At 48.8% G+C, this 16,389-nt stretch overlaps 1 pseudogene; it reads right to left on the minus strand.

Annotated features, from left to right (window-relative positions):
* LOC141928914 (hydrocephalus-inducing protein homolog) overlaps window positions 1-16,389 on the minus strand; it is a 99,604-nt pseudogene that overhangs the window by 79,303 nt on the left and 3,912 nt on the right.

Here is a 16,389-nt window from a genome sequence, read left to right on the forward strand (position 1 = left end):
CAAGCAGAACGAGCCCTCCTGCCCGGGGATAAAAGAAGAACAGGCTCCTGCCCGCTGACGGCTGCTTCTGCCCCGAGCCGTGAGCAGCCAGCCAGCACGCAGGCTCCTCCAGCTGACGGATGATCTGGGAAAAGAGTTGAGAGACAGATGCATCCTGTTTCTCTCTGCAAGGTGCACACAATCCTGTTTCCCTGAACACAGGCTCAGACAAGAAGAGGCGGGATTTGCTTACAGCTCCACACCTCTTTCAATCAACAGGCTCTTTTCTGTGTCATGCTCTTGCTCAGGGATTTAAGTCTGGGCCATGCTACCAGTGTGTCTGCAACTCTCTGCTGCTTCCTCAGGGTCTTCTCTCTCTGCTTCTCGCCCAAAGAGTCCTGGCACTGGCACTCAGTCCCAGGGAGCCTTGTCGCACAGTTTCGGAGGCATGTCTGGTTTCTGAAGGCTCACACTTCTTGCAACAGGTTTAAACAAAGACACCACTTACATCCCCTGAACCCCTAGCATTACAAATGTTTCTTTGTGTATTTGTTGACATAAATATAGGCACCTCTGACAACTGTAATAATACTCTACATGAAAGGAAAAATTCAGCTTATAGAAGGAGACGAACAGAGTTCTTTTTCTATTAGCAAAGTGAGGCTTTGACTCTGCATCCTGCTGGGTATCCTCACTACTTTGTCCAGAAGAGTCTTGAACTGAGTGGAGCCTCCGGCACTCCTGCAGCATAAATATTAAATAACTATAAAGCTTCCCATTGACTTAGCCCTTATAGCTCAAAGGACAGCCCCCACAAAAATTGAAGAGCTATGACATGGTGAGTTATTGGGCTGCAGCTGCAAATAATTCCCTAATGCACAGCCCGCTCAGAGTCAACAGAACAGAGGGAAGAACTGTGAAATAACTCAAGAAAATACTGTGAGTTATTTCTCCTGGGAAATTAAAATAGACTGTTGAAGAGGTTCATTGCATTCCTGCTACCCCACAGGGGAAAAAAGAACTGCTGCTTGAAAGGAAATGCTTCATTACCCACCCTTGCAGGCTACTGCTACATGCGTCCAAGCCTCGGGGCACCTCAGGAGCCAGCGGTCTGCCTGGGCTAGCACGTTCTCTATAGGATGGCAGTTGAGTCAGAGCATGGAGAACCACCATGGATGGTAACCAGGACAGATGTAAAACTATGCAGTGCTGTGAACATGGTATTGCAACAGTTCTGGCTGAAACACTTCTGGCCTCAGACAGGCTGCAACTGGCAGGTGGCATAAAATACAGACAGTGGATGTATGATGGTACAGCACAACCACTCCAGCTGTCGTACCCTGGCTTTGCTACAGCATAAAGCAAGGTGATACAGGAGGGGATGGCACACCATGACTTACAGCCACACAAGTGATCTCTCTGCAAGAGCCCAACTGTAAATACATGCAGATCCTATTTCTCCTCCCTCAGCCCCTGAATAATGAGAATCTGCTAGATCTCCACCAGTCTGAGTAAGAAAAAGCTGGTCTTGAAAAGCCGGGCACCACCAACTGCTGGCCAAATCACCTGCTTTGCTTTGCAGAGGGGGAAGGCAATGGAAGGAAATCACTGCTCAGAGCAGTCAAAGAAACAAAAGACAGAGCTGGCAACAGAAGTACTAAAATAATACTCAAAGCACATCCTGTCAGCTCAGGGCACTTAGGAGAAAGGCAGTGCCAAAGCTAACATCTGCCTCTTTCCATAAATAACTGAACCCACAGGGAGCTGTGGGATGGACCACGGCTCCCACTGGAGATGGTGCCTTCCGCCAAAAAACACAGTGCTCTGCAGTAGCCTCTCATCTGGAAGGGGACCAGCTTGATTCCCCAGCTGAGGTGCAGATTTGCAGCAATAAACCTCTGGATCAACAACAGTAGCACCTTCGTAACCTGGACATCTTGAAGACCACCTCCATCAGCTCAGAGTTCACACGTGACACTGAGGAGTCACTACCAGGCAAGGACAGGACAGCGATGACTTGTCAAGGTCAGCGTAACAGTAACAAGTCCTCGTCCTCCCTCTCCTCTGGTTGCCATTTCCAAGGGGTCAGCTCCCATGGGTCTGCAATGTGACTTACAGCCGAGCTGTGGCGGGGAGGATGCAGCAAACAGCAAGGACTTTGTCCCTTGGTAGCCACCTGGGCCTCTACCACAGCTGCCTCTGCTGACGTACCATGTGTAGATGCAAAAATAAACCAAATTTGAGATGTGCTCAGAAAGTCAGAGCTGCGTATCAGCTTGTTTCCCCACAGGCTTGGACGACTGCTCAAAATGTTCTCGGTCACATGGTAATTCCAAAATCATGCCTCCTCTTTTCTGTTGTTATTTTCATCAGCTAGTTAACCCTATACAGACTGAAGTGACCTGCTGCAGCTTCTACAGATTGAAGCACCTGAAAATACTGACAGCTAATGGTCCACTGGCACAGCAAAGCCATCCCACCCAGAAAGCATTTCCAAGACTACTCTCCCTCCACCAGCTTCCCAACCTCTGGAAGCAATTATTTCCTCCTGTCACCTGTTACAAGGGTTTCATTATTTCTGTGGGGTGCTCCCACACATCACGGGTGAGAGGTGGGAAGAAGAGAGCAGCCACTTTTGGCCAGAAGGTCTGAGGCAGCAAAGTCCCATCTCTGGGGGGTCTCTCCAGCAGATTTATATGGCAGTGCAAGAAGGGTGTCTGCCCAAGCTAGAAGTTACAGGGCTGTCACTGGAGAGAAGGCTGTGGAAGCCAGCAGCAGTGGATTTTTAGATTCTACATTTGATAAAGAGGAGAAAATACTTACTACCATTTGATGTAAAGACACCCATATGCCAGGGGGAAGGACAGGCACGAGCAAAACTGAATGTGAACCTAATTGTTCCATAAATAATGGAATTAATGGAAATCAAAAGGTTGATAATGCTGGACAATACAGAAGGGGAGAGACTCATGCGGTAGCCCACTTATATTCAGTCCTAGAGCAAACTGTGTAACATTAACACAGCCATTCAGGAAAGGTTTCCACTCGAGACTTGAGGCCAGGCTACACTTCATGTCCGTATGTCACTACACGGAGTACCAGGACTCGGTGCTGTGGGCAGCTGGACTTCTGGACCTCACCTTAACGCACTTCAGGAGCTCAAGAGCAGGCTAAGCTAGTTGTGGAGACACAATCCAACTGTAAAGCAGCAGGAGCCCTGGAACACACTCCAAAGCCAGCTCTGACACACCACAGGGTGATCTTAATGCTCAGCTGATCGGCTCCCACTCTCTACAATATTCCCACTGCTCTGACACAACTGCTTGGTCACATCATGCTGCTGTCAGCTACAGTGGTGTGAAACTGCAGCTGTGCCAACACTGGTGGCTCTCAGCCTTATATGGGATATAGGAGTAACTGAGCAGATGATCCCCTTCCTTGGAAAAAAAAAAATAGTTTCACCTATTTTAAAAGGAAGAAGAGGTTGAGATTATCCTAGGATTTACTCCAAGATGAAAAGGGATTTTGCATTGCTCGGACAGTGGGCATTCTTCATCTCAGACCATGCAAATACTCAGAACCAGGGCTCTGGCTGACTGAAGGATATGGGGTTTTGCTTGCATAAACAGAAAAAGCAAAAAAATTTCTGTACCTATGTGCAATGAAACTCAAAAAGTCCGTTTGAACCTGCCAGCCTTGTGTCCAGGCTCACAGATGACACTGGAAGGGAGATTCAGCTGTGGTATCCGTCCAGGTTATATGAAGAGATTGGTATGTCTGTGATCAAACCTGGGTGGAATTTGGCCTCCTTTCCACAGAGGACCATTTCATTTCTCAGGTCAATATGTGAACTGAGAGTGCTCTGATATCCTTTGCTAATCCCCATACGCTATGTGTAAGCTCTGCCCTTACTCATAAATATCAATAGCTCTCAACAGTGTAAGGACACTTATGAAGTGCCCTTAATTTATAGCCCTTGCAGCAGAGCTCAGCTTTAGGCAGCCTCTTACTCTGTCAGGAGCCCACAGAAATGCTTTCTGCAACAAGCTCTCGCAGCCTCACTAGAAACCTGGTGTTTTCTCTCGGCACATCAAGCCAGCTGATGCAGGGACCTGCCAAGTGACCTCAGCCAGGGAGGAGAAGGAAGGGAGGTTCTCAGCTATCGCTTACCAGCGGCTCAAGGGTGAACACATCGTCGGAGAAAAGCATGGAGTCTCCTTGTGCCTTTGCCCACTGGTCCTGGAAGGGGCGGGAGAGAAGGGAAAGGCGTTCTCGGAGAGCGGGGTCCACCTTGCACTCCCTCAGACAACGATCCATCTCGTCCTCTTTCTGCCTCTGCAGCCTGCAGTCACGGGGAGAGACAATCCAAGCAGATAATTTAATGAGCAACATATTTGCAGAGACTCGTGTGAGCGCAGGGGCAGCAAAGCGCTCGGGGAGGAACAGCAGCTGCTCAGCAAGGGGCTGACCCCGAGCCGTGGGGTCCCACACGGATCAGATTATCACTTGCTGTTCGCTGGCACGGCATGTAGTTTTACCCCACGCTTACAAGCTCAGAAGAGGTTTCTGAAAGCCAGCAGCCCTCAAGAGCCTCCCGGCTCAAAGCCTCTGCCACAACTGATGGAGAATCCACCAACAACCCAACTAGCTTTTTCTACTACAGAGCTGCCTGGGGGAGGCAGATCGAGATGAAGGAGCACCCACTGCAGGGCTTCACTGGCAAGGGGAGACACAGCTGGGTTTCAGCTGCAGGCTACTGGCATCACTCTTTTCTTCCCCTTTGGACCTGCAGGGATAAGCAAGCTAAATGTGCCCTATACTGCCTTCCACCAGAGGATCCCAGAGCACTGTAAAAGCAAACCAATGAATTCAGGCACCGCATCACTTTGGTGAAACCAATGGCTTTATATGCATGGAAACAGAGGCCCTGAGAGGGGAAGGGACTTTGCCTAGCATCACCCACTAAAGAAGTCTGGACCAGCATCTCTGAATCCAAACCCTTACGTCTAGCCTTGAACCACCTTATCTTTTTCCTCTTTTTGGCCATCTCTGTAGGGCTTTGATGCAGTTAATCTCTCCCTCACTTGGTAGCTGTAGCAGAAATCATTCTAGTGTTTAAAGATCACAACCAAGAGATAAGGGAGCATGGCTACAGAGCAGTTGTTTCCTAGCTGGCATATCGCTGTCCCCTCTGCATGCTCCAGTCCCTGGCCATGAAGAACCAGCAGGTGACAACTCTGGGGGGATGAGTGGAAGGCTCCATGTGTAGCAGATTGAGGCAATGTAGTATAAACAGGATAGCAATCATCACCCAGCTGAATTCAAATACAGTTCAAAAGGAAATACTGTCATGGACGTTACTAGATGTACACAGACAGAGCCTCAGGCAAAGGCTGGCACCAGCACCAAAAATACTTGCTTTGGCTCACTCCCCGTGGAGTGCAGTGGGAAATGTTTCTCCATGGCTGACCTACAGCGCTGCGTGTGAGGAGGGCTTCCAGCCACCGATGAGCAACCCTCAACTCAACCTCCATCAGCGGACAATAATTCCACCATTACATCCCAGAAAGTTCCTGCAGGACGGAGACAGAACAAACCCCTGGATAGACCTTCTAATGATCCAGGTCTTCTGGGGTCACAGCCCAGAGCAGGGTCCTGCACTGCCTCCTCTCGTGGAAAGACCTCTCTGCTCTGAGATCTCAAAAGCTTCTCTGACAGCAGGACAGTGGCCTTGGAGCTATGACCATCCCTGAGATTGCAAGTAGGAGGAACAAAATGTCCTGATCGGACTCTAGGACACAAACTGGCACGAGATGTAATTGGAAAAGAATCAGGTTGAAGTGAACTGTGGGAAAACCTGGTTGCTTCTGAGGGGAAAGAGGATCACTCAGGGTCCAATCTGAGACAGGCAGGCGAGAGGAGAGCGGTAAAGCAATGGTCCAGGCAAGTGCCCAGAGAAGGTAATGAGATTTTCTTTTAACACACTGAGCTTGCATGGAAGTCACACACTGTGTAATTAAAAATAGACAACAGTGGAAAACTAGTTTTGGCCTTCAAGGCATTTTTGACCTATTATGTTGAACTTTACTGTCTCAGAAGCCCTTAAAAGAGTGTTCCAGTTTAAGGCAGCTTCCTGATCAGCTATGACCTAACTCCTATACACCTACATCCATGCAAGTCTGAAAAGTCCCACAAGGATTCCCTTAATCACCCAAATTTTTAAGTGTCACTTCCAGTTGATCCCCCCGGGCTATAAGTGTTTCTTTGCTGCCTGAAACGGGAATTTCAAAGCTTCACCACAGACACCCTTTGAAGAACCTGCCCCATCTCTCAGCACCACGAAGACACAGGGTGCTGAAGCCCAGAAGTGCTCTGTCCTGTGCTGCCCTACCTTCCCTGCGGAACCCTTCACCTCCCCAGTCTCTAAGGAAGGGTAGAAATACCTCGTTGTGCTGGGAACCGGGACAGTGCAGGGCAATTCAACATCCTACAGCAGGATGGCCTCAACTTGCTGGGCCAACGAAGCACTTTACCTGCACATTACTGGAGAAGGAGCCTGCCACCTTATCAAAGCTGGAGTGGAAGAAGCTGCAGTGAATATTGTAACAGTTATGCTACCTGCAGCTATGTTAAGTGCTGCTACTCAGTGCAGTCCCGGGGAACGAGTGCTGACACTTTCCTCAGCCTCATGGACCCTCCATAGCCCAGGGGTCTCTGGACCTCAGTGGTTTGGTGCTCCCACCAATGCAAATTTGCTCTCCGAGGAAATCCAGTCATTGCAATCAACCCTTCCTCCCCAAAACGCCATCATCAGGTGAAGCATGGATGGAGCTGGAATGGGAGGCACTGAGCTCCATTACCCTAAAGCCCAGGGACACGTAACCTGATGCCGTAGATGGTTTACTTGTCCTAAACCATGCAATGCACCAACACCCCTTGAGGCCATATGTTAGTTTTACCCTCGGGCAGTGTATCTTACTGAAATGAATCTTTCAAACGAACCTCAGCTTCTGACAATCCTCCTCTTCCTGAGTAACAAAAGCCTTCCACTGGAAGTGCACTATGATCTCACTCCGATTGTGGATGACCACAGATCTGTGGTTTGACAGCGTGAGGTAAGTCTTCCCAACTGTCAGGGGAGCTCCTGGCCAGCCTGATGCTGACATCTGCAGCTGCTCCATAAAGGCTTGTGTGAATATCTTCACCTGGAAAAAAGCAAAGGGGAGTCTTTGCTCATCTCACTTGCTGATGGAAGTATGAGGAACAAAGCAAACCACCAGTAACAGAAGAAACTGTTACAGCTTTTAGCTGTGTTAGCAGTTCCATGGATCAGCACATTTATCACATTCTGACAGCTGCCCGTGTACAGAATGAGGACGTCCTGGGCACCACCATCAGCACCTTATTTCTGGGTGTGTTTCTGGAGATTTATCCCCAAGGGGACAGTATTTACAGTGAGATTTTTCAGATGTGCCCAGGTGGCCTTTGGGTTGCCATCCCTCTCAAGTCACAGGGAATTCTGCATCCAAGTCATTCGGGTGACTCTGAGGAGTCCCACCTCAGTCAGGGTTTGCCCAGGGTTGTGTCTCTCCTGACCCCTTGTTGCTGACAAGCAAAGATGTCTGGGGGCACGTGGGCAGGAAATGGAGGTTCAGAGGAACAAGTGACAGCCCAGGGCAGGATGGGACACAGAAGAGAGCTTCACTGTGCTGCAGAAGCAGCGCCCTCACTTGCTGTGGGTTTGTGAAGAGATGTCAAAACAAGACTGGTGGGGCATGGCCCACCCCAACCTGCCCATTACAGTCCTGCAAGCCCATTTCCTCAGCCGGGACCCTGTTGCTTATGCCTGAGTTTGCAAGTCTACGCTGCGTCTTCCCAAGCCATTGAACGACCAGAGCGAGGGCATCTTTGCTTTCCACCTCAGACCCAGCTGAAGAGGAGAGTGTCCCAGGCTGTGCACATCAACTGACTAATGACTGGAGCCTTGCTGGAGTACCTGCCAGCACATCACCCTCCCAAACAGACTCCCACCACAGGCTCCCTCATTTCCAGAGCTTTCAAACCTTCCTTATTCCCAGCCAAGTAACTCCTGGCAGTCAACTGAGCTCAAACTTCAGTACCAAGCCCGCTCTTCCTCTTGCAGGCAAGTGTTTCCCAGGTGAGATGCAAACAGCAAACATCAGACATGCTCTCTAGAAACGGCATTTCTGTGGAGTGGTGCTTAAAGCCTCAGAGCCAGCCCCAACGGACAAGTGCAGCAACCCGGCCATAGCATGGAGAGCATCTCTCTGCAAAGGCAGAGCCTCCTCCTCACTGCACAGGTCACAGCAAGGCAGCCAGCGAACGGACCTGCCTTTAAACGGCTACTGGGCAACAACACAGGGAGAGAGCTGGATGTGTGCTGGGTGGACTCCTGAAATTCTAAGCCAGACACAACACAGCAGAATCACATTCATTCCAGGGGAAAAAAAAAAAAAAAAAAAAGGAGTCCCATCTTTTGGGGGGGCACTGGGGAATGAAGCAAGACTCACCCTTAAAACAGTAGATCCCTAGAGTCATTCACTCATCTCCACACACGGAGAATCCAGCCTTCATGCCTGTATAGCCTCAATTTCTCTGTTCTTAAGGGAGTCTGGAGTGGTAGGGATTTGTGGCCAGAGACGAGTTACATTGCGAGGACAGCAGCAATGTTTACAATGACTGGACAATCTGCTTTCTATAATGGACAACTTGGCATACAGAAATAACTGATGTTCAGGAGGGTTACAGAGGCGGGTATGCTTTATAAGCATTGCCTCTCCCCCCACTGAATCCTTGGCATATATTGGCAAGCAAAGGAGCCAGGAGCCAAGAAATGGGAGACATCCACAGTGCTTCGAGCTCGGGTTTATGGAAACATGAGCCAGCGCTCTACAACGATCAAGATGACAAACTACTGCAAAATAAACACCACAAAAACTATCATCGTCTCACTGTCTAAACCCATGGCCACGTGCGTCCTGAAATACTGGGTATAGTTCTGATCTCAAAAGAAACAAGCTGAAGCATTTGAAGCTAAATAGAGAAGGGCAGAAGGAACAATTACAAGTATGAAGCAGCTTTTATAAGAAGATTGAATAGGACTCCGCATCCTAGAAATCATATGGGAGATAGATGGGAGAGGTTTGTAAAAGCATGAATGGCCTGGGAAATGTAAATAAGGAAAAAATTGTCACTTTTTGTCATAAAACAGGAACCTGAGGGCCTGAAATACTGTTATTAGTCAGAAATGACACAAAAGTGGTAGTACTTTTCCAGGGAGAATTCCTTCCTTTGGAACACACTGCGACAGGAGGCTGTAGAGGCTAACAGCTGTAAATCCAGAGAGCAACTGGACAAATTCTTTGAAGATAAAGCCATCAGAAGCTATTCAACAGAGATGAGAATAAAGCCTCCAGCACAGAAAAATGCTAACTCTAGAGCCCACGAGGGAGAAAGCATATGCACTGCCTGTTTCCACACAGTTTGCTAAACATCCCCTATTGCTGCTCTCCTGGGGAGGAGCTGGGGACACAGCCACCCCTGCGCTCTTGGCTGCAGGCACCAAGGACTCTTCTGAAGGCTGGAAGGTTTGCTGGAGCACCTTCTACCACAGAGAGGATTCAGCATTGTTCTGAATACATAAACCCACAAATCTCTGGGTCCAGGAGAGCGTGCACAGCTGCCAGCGAGTCAGGAGGAAGCCACGGATCTGTCTGCCAGGCTGATGAGCTGACACAGAGAGCGGACCTGCCAGGGTCGGCCATGGGCGGCTGCAGGCTGCATGTCTTGGTGTCAAATTAGATGTGACATTTCATTTAAGACTCTTGGCTGTTTAATATATAAGTTTTTTAAAAAAACCCTCTGTACTGTAACAGTGACGTAGCACTAGGTATTTCACTTGACAGGGTAATGTCCATGGTTGTGGTTTGGGATGCCTGGCTGCCATGAAAGCACATTTACTGAATCTAGATGTGTCTGCCCTATCGTTATTTACACAACATGATCTTATTACAGGTTGTCAATTCTCTCATTCTTACATGTTTTTGATACATTTCCTACAGGTGGCAGGACACAGCTTTTACTCTGCAACCTGAACAAAGTAATGCCTGAACTTGAAATTAAAAGCTAGACCTTTTGTAGAGCAGATGCTTTGGGTTGTGCACTCCTGAGCGATGCTCTTTGACACAGCAGAAACACCCCTGTGTTTTATCCCAGCATCCATCTGCGTGACTACGGACACAGGTATCTGAGCACACCATGATAACTTTTCACTATCTTGAAGTGAGAAATCTAGCATTGGGTCATCCTCTGTGGGGCTCCTGTTGTGCAGGGAAACAGACAAAGAGAGAATTTACAGAACAGCTAAAACATCTTTCTGAATTCTTCTAATACTACATGATCTTCCTGGTGCAAGAGGGAATAATTTTCAGAGCAGTACAAACTGTTCTTAAACAAAGACAGATTTTGTTTAGCCTGAAAGTATAGCTCAATGAATGGATGAGCAAACCCTTGCACAAGATTTCAAAACAAATTTCAGGTTTTATGAAGAACGCTTTCCTAGTATTCACAGCTGGTACTTTCCTTCATTGATTACTGCTCTAAACATTAGGAAGCTGGTAGCCAGATTGATTAGACTGAACAGAAACAAAACAGCACCCTGATGCATTTTGTCTTCACCAAGACATATTCTTCCTCTATCCCTGTATCTCCTTCTCTGCTGAATTTGGATTTTAAATCTTTTTAGGAGTGAATGACAGTCAAATTTGGAATATTTAGGTAGCATGGAAAGCAACTGCAATTTCATTTGCCCAGTCTGTCAGAAGACAGTGCCTTGCTCTCATCTCTTCTATGAACGCAGCTGGAGAGAGACAGGTCCTGCTGCTTTTTCACTGAAAATACGAGCAAGCAATGAAAGCAGAGCTCTTCACTCAAAAGGATGTTACTGTACCCCCATATCGACCTATGATAAGTAATTCTTTTGCTCCTGCTACTATCATACCCAGCTGCCTCCACTGCCGGCATATCCTTGTTTTTCAAACAGCGTGCAGAGGTCTCTGTTACCACTTCACCGCTGGAGAAGTGAGTCACTTCACCAGGCTAAGTGATCTCTGGAAAGCTGGAGAAGTCACCTACAGCCTGATCCAGCCCCCCCACCATGTGGTTTTTGCTGCGTCTCCCACAGAGCTACCACTAGATCAGAGTCGGGAGCACTGCTCTGAGCTGTTTCGCTGTTGGGAAGCTAATGGCTTCACCTACAAGATGCACCGAGTCTCCGCCAGCCTGAGAAAGGCCGTCTGTCCATTCCCACGCTTGTATTTCCAGCCCTAGAGCAAAACGCAGAGCAGCGACAGTCATTTGTAAGTGCTTCTCTGAAGTGGTGTTCAGGAGCTGCCTTCAGACATCATTAAACCATCACGTTATTTACTCCAGACCTCGTTTATAAACCTCACCACTAAATCACTGCTGCTGCTAACACAGGTGTTTCTAAAGAACCACTCCCAGGCTACAACAAAGCTCAGAGCATCCTCGTCATTATTGTGGCCACAGGTATTGCTGTAACGGTCAGAGTCCCCAGCGTGGCCCTGGCAAAGCACCCACTGAGCCCACGCAGCACAGTGCAAGAAGAGGGTCTCTACCCCAGAGGCCCTGCAAGGAACCGTAAGACAACAGATGGGGATGAAAAGGGAGGTGGAAAGCAGTGACCAGCCAGCAGTGCTCCACAGGACAGGCTGCAGGCTCTTCAGACAGCTCTCCTGCACATTAGGTCATCTCCTTGGAGTCAGGCTCTCACTGTCCATCCTTCTGTGACTGAGCACCCACAGCATTCCCCATCACCCCTCTGCACTGTGCTTAGGAAGAACTGTTTGACTCGTTCCAGGATGAAATACTCCAGCACAAGAATATCTGGGAGCCAGCACGGAGGCTTTGTCCTGCCCAGCATGAAGGAGCTTCGCAGAATGTATTGAAAAGGACGATGAAACCGTCAGATGATGAAAGACCACTGCTGCATACCCAGGATGTCGCAGGCTATTTTTAATCATTATTGCTACTACAGTAACGATACACTGGGGTACGTGACTGGCTGAAACATTGCTTTTGGCCATGGGGAAAATGGTGCAGGAACTTTCATTCCGATTGCCTGGCAAAGACATGCCCAATAGACCACCTAATAAATCAGTGACCCTTCAAGCTGCTCTTCTGCTTCTCAGCAGATGCTGATCGATCCACAAGGAAAGGAGGTTAATGAATGGTCAGTTCTGCCCTGAAACACATCCCCCGGTAATGACACTTCAGAACACGTCAGTGATTTCCACTGATGATAGAGTAGACAAGCTGCGGACAAAGATGACCTGCAAAGAGATGAAAACCACATTCTTCCAGAAATCTTTCATGTGCTAAAAATGGGGTATGCAGCGTCACGCAGAAGTCTGTTTCTGTGCATGCCTGAGGATGAACAAAACAGCCAGAAGGAGATTTTTAACTTCCAAGTGACCCTCCTAGTACATACACCCCAGTCTGTGCCCACACAGCCAACTCCATGGGTTGCTGAGCAGGGTTTTTGTTCGGAGGGGTGTTACGGAGTTGTGGAGCTACAAAGCTGTGCGAAGAAACCTCAAGCAAATGAAGCACAAACTTAATTCCCCTTCATCTACCCTCAAAGTGACAGATCATATCTCTTGAAACACAAGGCCCTGGAGAGGGGCCATACTCTGCAAGGAGCAGAACGGCCTTATCTAAAACAGTATAAGAAAAATTCATTATTACAAGCAGTTCTAGAAAAGGGGAACAAAGACAGGAAACAGTTGTTACCTATTAGCTGGTTTGACAGAAACGAACACTTTAGAGACCAACTAGACTCACCCATCAATCTAAGTGATTTGAACTATAAAAGCCTATAACCAATCAGTTGTATAAAGTATTAGTTACCAATCCTCGGTCTGTTGCAGTGCTGCTACTATTAAGATGCAAAGACAACATACAATTGCACAAACTCCTATTTACACTTTTTTTGCCTACAACATACGACTCCCTCCACTCACTTTGAAGCAGATGTACAAGAACATAAAAGTCTGACAGAAACCAGCCACACTGCTGGGAATTCTCACAAGCGAAGGAAAAAAAGCACAACGTGCACTCACCACCTACGACAGGCAGAAAGAAAAATCCTTTTGCAAAGTTTTTAAATGCCTGATAGCCCAAGGAAAATCTAGAGAAGCCTCTTGTGCAGCATCAGTCTGGCTTACACCTTGGGATAACACGGGAAACAAGATCTTCTTTAAAAACTCACAGAACAATGTAAGTTTCTAACCATGTGCCAGCATTAAACACAAAAAAGAATTACATCGGTTAGCGCACTACAGGGAAGCTTTGGATTCAAAAGGGGCTGCTGCTTAGGAAGTGGAAGATTTCCCCACCTCCTGGCACTTGTAAGCAGCTACTATAAATCTGCCTGGTGTGGAAGGAATGGAGAAGTGCATGAAGATGAACAACTGCAGGCTGGAGTGGCAGTGGCACACAGCGGTGGACGGCAGAAGCTCACGGTCTGTTGCCATGAATTCAGCTCAACAGTAACTTAACACTACTCACGGCAACGTCAGAGCCCCTGTAAACACTGGCACAAGACTAAGATTAAAACCAGAAAATGGTTTTGGTATTCCCACCCTGGTATCCTGCACAATACAGGGACGACTCAAGTATGTAACGAGGTAGGGAGTCTGCTCAGACAAGTACTGAGCCTCCTCCATTCTGGCTGAAGTCAGTGCACACTGACTACACTCAGCAACCTGTTTGAGTGATCTCAGGAATGGAAAATGCAGCACAAGGGCTAAACCTCAGTTAAACCCTGCTGCCTGTCCACATAACTCAGTGGATTTACAAAGGAGAAAAAAGAGAAAGGAAAAGGCTTGATCTAGAGACTACATCAATAGGATTTTCACTTCATTTTCAAACAAGTTCCTGGAAGCCACTGATTGCAATGCCAGCCTTGCAAGACAGGTGACAAGACCCTTGGTCGAAAGTGGGTTCTTAAAGGAAAGAGAACAGAGCTCTGCAAAGGTCGTTGTTTTCTCCAAAGCCTACACAAAACCACAGATGACTATCACAGCAAGGCAGTGCTTTTCTTGGATGCTTTATCCTTGTGGGTAGCTGAGATGTTCAGAGGTGCTGGCACGTCCACACTACAGTTACTTGTTCAGCCTCAAACAGCAATAAACAGCCAGGACTGGGATTTCATGAGTTTCCTGCATGTGTACAGTGACACTCACACACTGCCAAGCCCTTGCACGGGTGGCCTCATTCACCAAAGTAAGCCAGTTCAGCCAAACCCAGCACCAATTTTGCCTGAGGAAAGGGATTCATCATCCCGACACGTTTACATTCCCACCTGGCAAGCCCAGGCTGATCCAGGCGGGAGCTGAGCTGTCACTAACATGGCTGACAATTCCCCCTGGCCCATTTCAATGCGATGCAGCCCCTACTCTAGTTTATCGCCATGGCCAAGATGCACAGGCTTTGCTTCCCCTGCTGCCAGCCAAGCACACCCAGCTCTGCAGTCACCCATCATCTCCACCAAACCCAGACAGCTCTAATACATCACCGCAAACTCACTGTCATTGCACAGGTGACTAAAGAGCTCCACAGCAGCATTTGTAAACATGCCTTCATTTCTCCTGTGATCTCATGCCCCATTTTGCCCATTGGAGATGAAATGTCAGTGTTTTCTCAAGCTGGCAGTTACCACTCATGGCTCCAGAGGCTGCTGCAGCACAGAAAAGCTGTCTGTGGTTAGACCAAGAAGGGCAGAGGCTGCCCAGGGCAGTGGCTCAGGGCATCCTGTGTAGGGTGAAGACCTCTGATACCCCCCTGCAACCCTGAGCGTTGCTGCCACACTGAGGACAGCGATTCCCATTCAGTTGAGATCTACCCAGGAAATATTTTAATGCTATTTTTCCTTCTTGCATTGCCCCAAGGAAATCGTATCTATCCTACAGGCATCCAAGCTGGCTGAGAGGATGGCGAGGATCACCGACCTGCTCATCACGCTCACTCCAGACACCCAGAGGGCTGGCAGCTCTAGAGGCAGCCCACACAGGCAGGTACTGATCAACCCCAACCACACCTCACGGTAGCTCTCTGGTGCTCAGTACCAAAATCCCCTGCAGCAACCCCTTAGCGCGGCCAGCCTAAGCACCTGGCTGTCGGCCAGCCTGCGGGGCTGGAGGGGACACCAGAGGGACTAGAGGGACACTGCCAGGGAGGGGACATCTCGGGCCAGGGCTTGCTTCTCCAGGCTGCAGTCTAATGCTGGTAACACGAGGCTGATGACGTTCTGCCCTACATCCAGCCAGCAGCAACGGGGGGAAGCGATGCTGGGGAACCCGTACGGTCAGGGCCAGCCAGCAAAGCTCAGAGGCAGGGGAACGAGGCAGCCAGAGCCTTCCCTGACCCAGGGCAGGGCAAGCTCAGCTCCACATCATCTCCAGCTCCCACTGTGCTGCACTGGAGAAACATATTTAGCTGCTCTCTTCTCCCAAACACAAATAACCTGATTCTGGCAGAGATCGAGTTTTGCTCCCCAGGGCTCAGGAAGGGAGACGTTACTTCATCCACTTCCCACGGGGACAGTAACTAACCCAGTGCAGGAAAACTCAATCCGATTGACAACTACAGAGCTGGAGGCAGATGCTGCCCGCATCTTCGATGTGCCCTTGAAGTAATTAATCCAGGAGCTGAAGCTGAGCGCTCCCTTCTTGCCCTAGGTGCGCAGAGCCACAAAGGCGGCTCTGAGCCTGGGTCTGTGATCCACAGCAAACAAGCTGAGACTTGCTTGAGGAGAGCTTTGCTCAGGAACTCAGCACTCCCTGTAAATTGTGTAGGAACTTGATGGAAAACAGGGTATTAATCAGCCAAATACCCAGGTGGTTCCTCAGCAGGCTTTTAGCATGAGGCTAGAGGCTTCCAGCGGGACTAAAGCCACTGAGAACTATTGCTGTGCCCATCTCTTCTGGGGAAGCTGCTTTCGGGGGCTCTGCACCAAGAGGAGACAGGACAGTAATGGAGCAGACACTCCTCCCTGAGGGCTGGCTTTTCTTGGACACGCTGGCTCCTAACATTCACATACGAGTACTGGCTCTGATCTCTCCCCTCAAAGAGGGCGAGAGCCTGCCCCCAGACTTTTGCTTCTGGGTTAGTCTCGCAGAGCCACCAAAGGGAAATGACCTGCGTAATTACTCTTACTACTGGCAGCAATAAAAGCATCTCCGTACAGTGTCTGTCAGCCACGTACAAGCTCAGAGGGGCTTTGCTAATTACTGAAGTTTCCTGTGCTGACAAAGAGATCCCAAGGGATGTGGTGACTGATGGGGAAAAACTGTGCAGAGGAATTTCAGC

This window comes from Strix aluco, chromosome 12 (genome assembly GCF_031877795.1).
Source record: "Strix aluco isolate bStrAlu1 chromosome 12, bStrAlu1.hap1, whole genome shotgun sequence".
Taxonomy (NCBI): Eukaryota; Metazoa; Chordata; class Aves; order Strigiformes; family Strigidae; genus Strix; species Strix aluco.